The following is an 8,481-nucleotide window of genomic DNA, read 5'->3' as shown; positions in this document are numbered from 1 at the left end:
ATATTTAAAGTAAGTTTCCTGTAGAGAGTACATAGTTTGGGTCATGCTTTTTAATTCATTCTACTAATCTTTATGTAGTTATTGGTATGTTAGGGCTTAAGTCTGCCATTTTTTGTTTTTGTTTTTTTTCTGATTTTTGTTTCTTTGTTTTCTTTTCCCTACCTCCTAAAGATTACTTGAACATTTTTTAGAATTCTATTTTGATTTATCTATGGCATTTAAAAAATATATGGAGCGCTTCACAAATTTGCATGTTATCCTTACACAAAGGCCATGCTAATCTCTGTATCATTCCAATTTTAATATATGTACTGCTGAAGTGAGCACTTTCTACAGTGTTTTTGAGTATATTTGTATAGCTTTCTTATTGGTTGTTCTAGGTATTATATTATATATACACATAACTTATTGTAGCCTACTGTTTTCATTATTTTACCAGTATGAGTGAAGTATGGAAACCCTCTCTTTGTCCCTTTTCCCTCTCTAATTTATAATTTCTAAAAAAATTCCCTCTACATACCTTTAGAATAAAATCAGAAAGTGTTGTAATTTTTGCTTCAACTGTCAAACATAGTTTAGAAAATTCAGAAGAAACGTCTATCGATTTTCTGATATTTTTTGCTAACTGTGTCTTTTCTTCCTAATGTTTCAAGATTTCTTTTTTCATTGTTTCCTTTCCATTTAGAGAATCTCCTTTAGCCACTTTTAGAGTAGGTCTACTTTTCGCTTTCCTAAGAAAACTTCTGATAATGTCTTAGTTTCCTCTTCATTCCTGGAGGATTTTTCTTTCTGTGTATAGAATTCTATTTCTTTCTGGGTATAGAATTCTATTTCTTTCTGGGTATAGAATTCTGAATTGACTGCTATTTTCCTTCAGCCCTTGAAAAATATTGTACCAATTCCTTCTGGCCTCCATGATTTCTGATGAGAAGTCCATTGTCACTGAATTATTTGTTTCCTTATAGTGACATTTTCAAGAGTTTTTTTCTTTGATTTCAGAAGTTTAATTTTTACATGTCTTGGCACAGATTATTTGGGTTTATCTTGGTTGAGGTTTCCTCAGCACTTTTTCTTTCTTTTTTGAGAGAGTCTCACTCTGTTTCCCAGGCTGGAGTGCAGTGGTGTGATTACAGCTCACTGCAGCCTTGACCTCCTGGGCTTGAGTGATCCTCTCACAGCTGGGACCACAGGTGCATACCACCATACCTGGCTAATTTTTTGTGTGTGTGGTTTTTTTTTTTTTTTTTTTGGTTTGGTTTTTTTTCAGAGATGGGGTCTTACCATATTTCCTGGGCTGGTCTTGAACTCTTGGCCTCAAGCAGTCTGCCTTCCTCTGTCTCCCAAAGTGCTGAGATTACAGGCATGAACCACTGTACCCGGCCTTCCTCAGCTTTTTGAATCACTATGTTTATGAATCACTATGTTTATGTCTCTTGACAAACTTGGGAAGTTCTCAGTCATTATTTCTTGGTGTACTTTTTCAGCCCTGCCTTCTTTTGTTTCTTCTTCTGGGACTCCAGTGACAGGAATGTTAGATCTCTTGTTACCGTCTCTCAGGTCCCTGGGGCTCTATTCACTTTCTTACTCTATTTTCTCTGTTGTTCAGATTGAGTAGTTTTTATTGTTCTACCTTATGGTATGCTGATTCTTCCTTTTGTTCTCTTTATTCTGCCATTGAGCCTATCCACTGAGCTTTTCTATTTGGTTATTGTATTTTACAGTTTTAAAATTTCTATTTGGTTCTTCCTTATACCTTCTGTTTCTTTACTGAAGTTGTATATTTTTTCACTTTTTTCAAGTGTTTTCATAACTGCTTCTTGAAGCATTTCTATCATAGCTGCTTTAAAATCTTTGTCAGATATTCGAATATAGCTGCCATCTCAGTGTTGACCTCTATTGCCTTTTTTCATTCAGTTTGAGATCTGGACATTTTTGTATTATGTTATAAGACTTTGGATCTTAATTTAAAACTTTTGTTTTAACTAACTTTGTCTGTCACTGCTTTGGCATGAGAGGGGGTGTCATTTCATCGCTGCCAGGTGAAGGTAGAAGTTCAGATTTCCCACTGTACCTCTGTTGACACTCAAGCGGGACAGGTCTCCTCCTTACTGCTGGATAGGGCTGCTTGTTCCAGCCCCACATGGTGTCTACTGATATGGTGGTAGAGGTGGCCTCATTACCTCTGGGTGATGGTTAAAGTCCTGACTCTCTACAAGGCCTCCTCTGATACCAACCGAGCAGGAAAGCAGAGGTGTACCTCATTTCTGCCAGATGGATGTTCAGGTTCCCCACTGACACCACAGTCTTTATCGCCACCATGCACACAGAGAGGAGGGCTCATTACTGGCTGGCTGGCACAAAAGTCCCACTTCCCTACTTGCCTTGTGTGACACCACTCTGGTAAGGGTATTGGGGTGGCCTGTTACAACCTTGAGAGTGGAAGTCTAGGTTTCCCACTTAGTTTTGGCATGGGTTGGGGTAGGGCCACTATAATAGAATTCTCCAGAGAAATAGAACCAATGGAATATATGTATAAATTGGCTCATGTGATTATGGAGGCTGAGAAATCCCATGATCTGCCATCTGCAAACTAGAGCCCCAGGAAAGTCCATGGTGTAATGCCAGTCTGAGTCCGAAAGCCTGAGAACTAAGGGAGCCAGTGGTGTAAATTCCAGTCCAAGAGCAAGAGAAGATTGATGTCCCAGCTCAGGTAGGCAGGTAGAAAGCAAAACAGGGACATTTATCCTTCCTTTGCCTTTCTGTTCTATTCAGGCCCTCAACAGATTGGATGATGTCCACTCACACCGGGGAGAGTAATCTGCTTTACTGAGTCCATGGATTCAAAAGCTAATCTCATCCAGAAACACCTCACAGACCACCCAGAATAAAGTTTAATCTAGGCACCCTGTAGCATGGCTAAAAGTTCCTGTCGCGGTGGCTCACGCTTGTAATCCCAGCACTTTGGGAGGCCGAGGCGGGCGGATCACGAGGTCAGGAGATCGAGACCACGGTGAAACCCCGTCTCTACTAAAAATACAAAAAAAAAATTAGCCGGGCGTGGTGGCGGGCGCCTGTAGTCCCAGCTACTCGGAGAGGCTGAGGCAGGAGAATGGCATGAACCCGGGAGGCGGAGCTTGCAGTGAGCCGAGATTGCGCCACTGCACTCCACCCTGGGCGGCAGAGCGAGACTCCGTCTCAAAAAAATCTATCTGCGCGAAAAAAAAAGTTCCTGTCTTGCAGACTGCCTCTTGCCTTTGGCTAGCAGAAACAGGCTTTTGTTGGAGCTTTTCTTTTTCTTTTTGGTCTGTGCCCATTGACATTTCCTGGTTGCTGGTTTCTTCAGCTCCAAGTGTGGAATAAATGAAGCAAAAAGAAAACTCGGAAAACTCACCACTGTGGTGTTTCTTGGGTCTTGAGGTTTCTATCCAGTCTGCTTTCTTTTCTCCACCTTTCAAAGTCTTCTTATGTTTAATAAATAATTTCCAGGGTTTATGGTTGTTCTAGGAGTGGTGAAAGTACATTACCCCATCCTCCCAGAGGCAGAAGTTCCATCCAGTGTATTTTCCATTTCAGATATTATATTTTTCATCTCAAGAAGTTCCATTTTGGCCTTTTAAAAATACCTTCCATTTCTCTCCTCATTATATTTTTGTTTTTCTTTACATTATTTAACAGACAGATTAAATATGTTCATTTTAAATTTAATTCAGTATGTATCTGTTAACCTTTACAAAAAGACAACTAGGAAAATTGCGAAATATTTATTTCTATAACCCCTAGTTTCACATATTTTTAAGTTCAGAACTAAAATACTATGTCTCCTCTGATGCCTTAGTGAAGTTAATAGTAAAACTCCTTTTTTGAACTTTTTCTCCTGACTTGGTCTGTTTTTATTTTTTTTAATTGACAGATAAAACTCGCATATATTTATAGGGTACAACATGATGTTTTGATATATGTATACATTGTGGAATGGCTAAACCTGGCTAATTAACACATGTATTACCTCATGTACTTATCATTTTTTGTATGTGGTAAGAGCACATAAAATCTATTTTCTCTCTCTTTTTTTTTTTTAGAGATGGAGTTTTGCTCTTGTTGCCCAGACTGGAGTGCAATGGCACGATCTCAGCTCACCGCAACCTCTGCCTCCCGGGTTCAAGTGATTCTCCTGCCTCAGCCTCCCTAGTAGCTGGGATTACAGGCGTGCACCACCACGCCTGGCTAATTTTTGTATTTTTAGTAGAGACGGAGTTTCACCATGTTGGCCAGGCTGGTCCCAAACTCCTGACTTCAAGTGATCCACCTGCCTTGGCTTCCCAAAGTGCTGGGATTATAGGCATGAGCCACTGCACCCGGCCCTTTGCCCATTTTTAAAATCAGGTCGTTTGCTTTCTTGCTATTGAGTTGTTAGAGTTCCTTATATATTTTGGATATTAACCCCTTGTCAGATGTACAGTTTGTAGATATTTTCTCCCACTGGGTAGGATGTCTCTTTGCTCTGTTGATTTTTTGCTTTGCTGTGCAGAGGCTTTTTATTTTGATGCAATTCTGTTTGTCTACTTTTGATTTTGTTGCCTGTGCTTTTGGACTCATATCTAAAAAATCATTTTTCAGACCAATGTCATGGAGCTTTCCCCCTATGTTTTCATCTGGTAGTTTTACTGTTTCGGTCTTACATGTAAGTCTTTTCCCCATTTTGAGTTGATATTTATATATGGTATGAAATAAGGGTCTACTTTCATTTCCTTTATTTCATTCTTAAGAACATGCAGGCCAGGTGCGATGGCTCACACCTGTAATCCCAGCACTCTGGGAGGCCAAGGTGGGAGGATCATCTGAGGTCAGGAGTTTGAGACCAGCCTGGACAATATGGTGAAACCCCATCTCTACTAAAAAAAATTAGCCGGGCATGGTGGCGGGTGCCTGTAATCCCAGCCACTGGGGAGACTAAGGCAGGAGAATCACTTGAACCAGGGAGGCGGAGGTTGCAGTGAGCTGAGATCACGCCATTGCACTCCAGCCTGGGCAACAAGAGCGAAACTCCATCTCAAAAAAAAAACAACGCATATGTATATCTCTTTTAATGTCCTGTCTACTAATTCCACATTTCTGGGACTGTTTCTTTTGGTTCTGGGTAATGTTTTCCTATCTCTTTTTATAATCATTTCTTTAACAGACAGGGTCTTACTGTGTTGCCCAGGCTAAAGTACAGTGGCTCTTCTTGGGTGTGATCATAGTGTATTACAACCTCAAACTCCTGGCCTCAAGTGATCCTCCTGCCTCAGCCTCCTGAGTAGGTGGGACTACAGGTACATGCCACCACATCCAGTACAATAATATTAAATTGAATGTCAAACCTTGGGAATTTTATTTTGTTCAGTGATAGGTTTTGTTGCATTTCTCTAATGAGTGTTGGACTTGGTTCTGGCATGCTTGGTATAAGTTTGATCATCAGTGCTTGCTTTCAAGCTTTGCATGGTGGCTCCAGAGCAGCCTTTATTCTAGTGTCCACTACCGAGTCCTTTTAAAGTCTCTATATGATGCCCCATGTATTATAGGATCTATTCATATGGGCTGTCAGGAACACAAAATATTCCCAATCTTGTGTAAGTTCTGAGAATTGTTTGGCCTTTCATTTTCTGTTGTTGTTGTTGTTGTTGTTTTTAACCCCCTGCCTTGTGGAATTTTGCCTCATTAATGTACATATCAGTATTCAGCCAAAGTTTTGAGGTCTGGGACCTCTTGACAGATCTCCAAAGCGCTCTGTGTCATTCCCTCGTCTCCATTGTTTTCCCTTTTTTCCTTTCCTTTCCTTTCCTTTTTCTTTTTCTTTTTCTTTTTTTTCTTTTTTTTTTTGAGATGGAGTTTCGCTCTTGTTGCCCAGGCTGGAGTGCAATGGCTCAATCTCGGGTGACCGCAACTTTTGCCTCCCAGGTTCAAGCGATTCTCCTGCCTCCACCTCCCAAGTAGCTGGGATTACAGGCATGCGCCACCATACCCAGCTAATTTTGTATTTTTAGTAGAGACGGGGTTTCTCCATGTTGGTCAGGCCAGTCTCAAACTCTCGACCTCAGGTGATCCACCTGCCTCGGCCTCCCAAAGTGCTGGGATTACAGATGTGAGCCACAATGCCCGGACTTCCCTCTTAATTTCTAGCCAACGCATTCTCCACCAACTCTAATCTCTGTTTTCTCCACTCAGTGAGACTGCTTGCTCTATTGGAGCTCCCCTCTCTGCAGTGCAGGAAACTGACTCTAGGCAGTAAGCTGAGGCAATGATGTGGCTCACCTTGTTTCCCTTTTCTCAGTTACAATTCTGCACTACCGGCTTTCCATTGTCTATAAATATTTCTTCCATAATTTTATCTGGTTTCATAGTTGTATGGTGGGAAGGCAATTTCTGTAGCTGTACTTCCTTCTTGGGAGAAGTGGAAGTCTTCTTGGGCCAATTTTTCAGCGGGAAACAACTTATTAAAGAGGCTACGTCTCTAGCAGAAAGGACCCTGAGACACCATGACGAGTATATAAGGTAGTAATTTTCCCAATCCTAACCCACAGGGATTTATGACCTTTTATTTTCATAACACACATGAGAGAAAGAGGACTATGCAAACATTTAAAGCACTGTTGGATTGAGTCCATTGACATTGACACCCTAGGATCGGAAGCTCCATTATGGACCTCTGTTAGAGTGGCAGGGTGTGGAGGGTAGGTAATAATTGTATTCCAGCTCCAGGTCTGACTCTCAGTAGGTCTACCAGGTTTACAGACTCACCTAGTGGTTATTTCATGAGTCCTTAATGGACAGTTGGAATAGACATATTTGACAGTTGGCAGAACTGGTTGGTTTTTTTGGTTTGTGAGGTAAGAAATATCATAGTTAGGAAGGCCAACATGAAGTGTCTGGAACTGCCTCCACCATTCCAGACCAATATAATAAATAAAAATTGAAGATGGCCGAATAGGAACAGCTCTGGTCTACAGCTCCGGTCTACAGCTCCCAGCCTGAGTGACACAGAAGACGGGTGATTTCTGCATTTCCGTTTGAGGTACCAGGTTCATCTCACTAGGGAGTGCCAAACAGTGGGTGCAGGACAGTCGGTGCAGCGCACTGTGCACGAGCCGAAGCAGGGCGAGGGATTGCCTCACTCGGGAAGCGCAAGGGGTCAGGGAGTTCCCTTTCCTAGTCAAAGAAAGGGGTAACAGACGGCACCTGGAAAATCGGGTCAGTCCCACCCTAATACTGCACTTTTCCAATGGGCCTGGAAAATGGCACACCAGGAGATTGTGTCCCGCACCTGGCTCAGAGGGTCTTATGCCCACGGAGTCTCGCTGATTGCTAGCACAGCAGTCTGAGATCAAACTGCAAGGCGGCAGCAAGGCTGGGGGAGGGGCGCCCACCATTGCCCAGGCTTGCTTAGGTAAACAAAGCAGCCAGGAAGCTTGAACTGGGTGGAGCCCACCACAGCTCAAGGAGGCCTGCCTGCCTCTGTAGGCTCCACCTCTGGGGGCAGGGCACAGACAAACAAAAATTCAGCAGGAACCTCTGCAGACTGAAATGTCTGACTGACAGCTTTGAAGAGAGTAGTGGTTCTCCCAGCACGCAGCTGGAGATCTGAGAACAGACAGACTGCCTCCTAAAGTGGGTCCCTGACCCCCAAGCAGCCTAACTGGGAGGCACCCCCCAGTAGGGACAGACTGACACCTCACTCGGCCGGGTACTCCTCTGAGACAAAACTTCCAGAGGAACTATCAGACAGCTGAATTTGTGGTCTCACGAAAATCCACTGTTCTGCAGCCACTGCTTCTGACACCCAGCCAAACAGGGTCTGGAGTGGACCTCTAGCAAACTCCAACAGACCTGCAGCTGAGAGTCCTGTCTGGGAGAAGGAAAACTAACAAACAGAAAGGACATCCACACCAAAAACCCATCTGTACATCACCATCATCAAAGACCAAAAGTAGATAAAACCACAAAGATGAAGAAAAAACAGAGCAGAAAAACTGGAAACTCTAAAAAGCAGAGCACCTCTCCTCCTCCAAGGGAACGCAGTTCCTCACCAGCAACGGAACAAAGCTGGATGGAGAATGACTTTGACGAGTTGAGAGAAGAAGGCTTCAGATGATCAAACTACTCTGAGCTATGGGAGAAAATTCAAAACAATAGCAAATAAGTTAAAAACTTTGAAAAAAAATTAGACGAATGGATAACTAGAATAACCGATGGAGAGAAGGGCTTAAAGGAGCTGATGGAGCTGAAAGCCAAGTATCGAGAACTACGCGAAGATTGCAGAAGCCTCGGTAGCCAATGCGATCAACTGGAAGAAAGGGTATCAGTGATGGAAGATGAAATGAATGAAATGAAGCGAGAAGGGAAGTTGAGAGAAAAAAGAATAAAAAGAAATGAACAAAGCCTCCAAGAAATTTGGGACTATGTGAAAAGACCAAACCTACGTCTGATTGGTGTACCTGAAAATGA

At 42.5% G+C, this 8,481-nt stretch overlaps 1 non-coding gene across 1 annotated transcript; it reads right to left on the bottom strand.

Annotated features, from left to right (window-relative positions):
• Nucleotides 1-223: 223 nt before the first annotated feature.
• Nucleotides 224-327, bottom strand: LOC116469983 (U6 spliceosomal RNA). The gene has a single exon (XR_004248430.1). It is a non-coding gene; the product is annotated as a U6 spliceosomal RNA (small nuclear RNA).
• Between the last annotated feature and the right edge of the window lie 8,154 nt (nucleotides 328-8,481).

The sequence above is a fragment of the Hylobates moloch genome, unplaced genomic scaffold, assembly GCF_009828535.3.
Source record: "Hylobates moloch isolate HMO894 unplaced genomic scaffold, HMol_V3 SCAFFOLD_5, whole genome shotgun sequence".
NCBI classification, from domain to species: domain Eukaryota; kingdom Metazoa; phylum Chordata; class Mammalia; order Primates; family Hylobatidae; genus Hylobates; species Hylobates moloch.
Note: the sequence above shows the minus strand (reverse complement) of the source record. Positions and strands in the feature narration are given on the sequence as shown.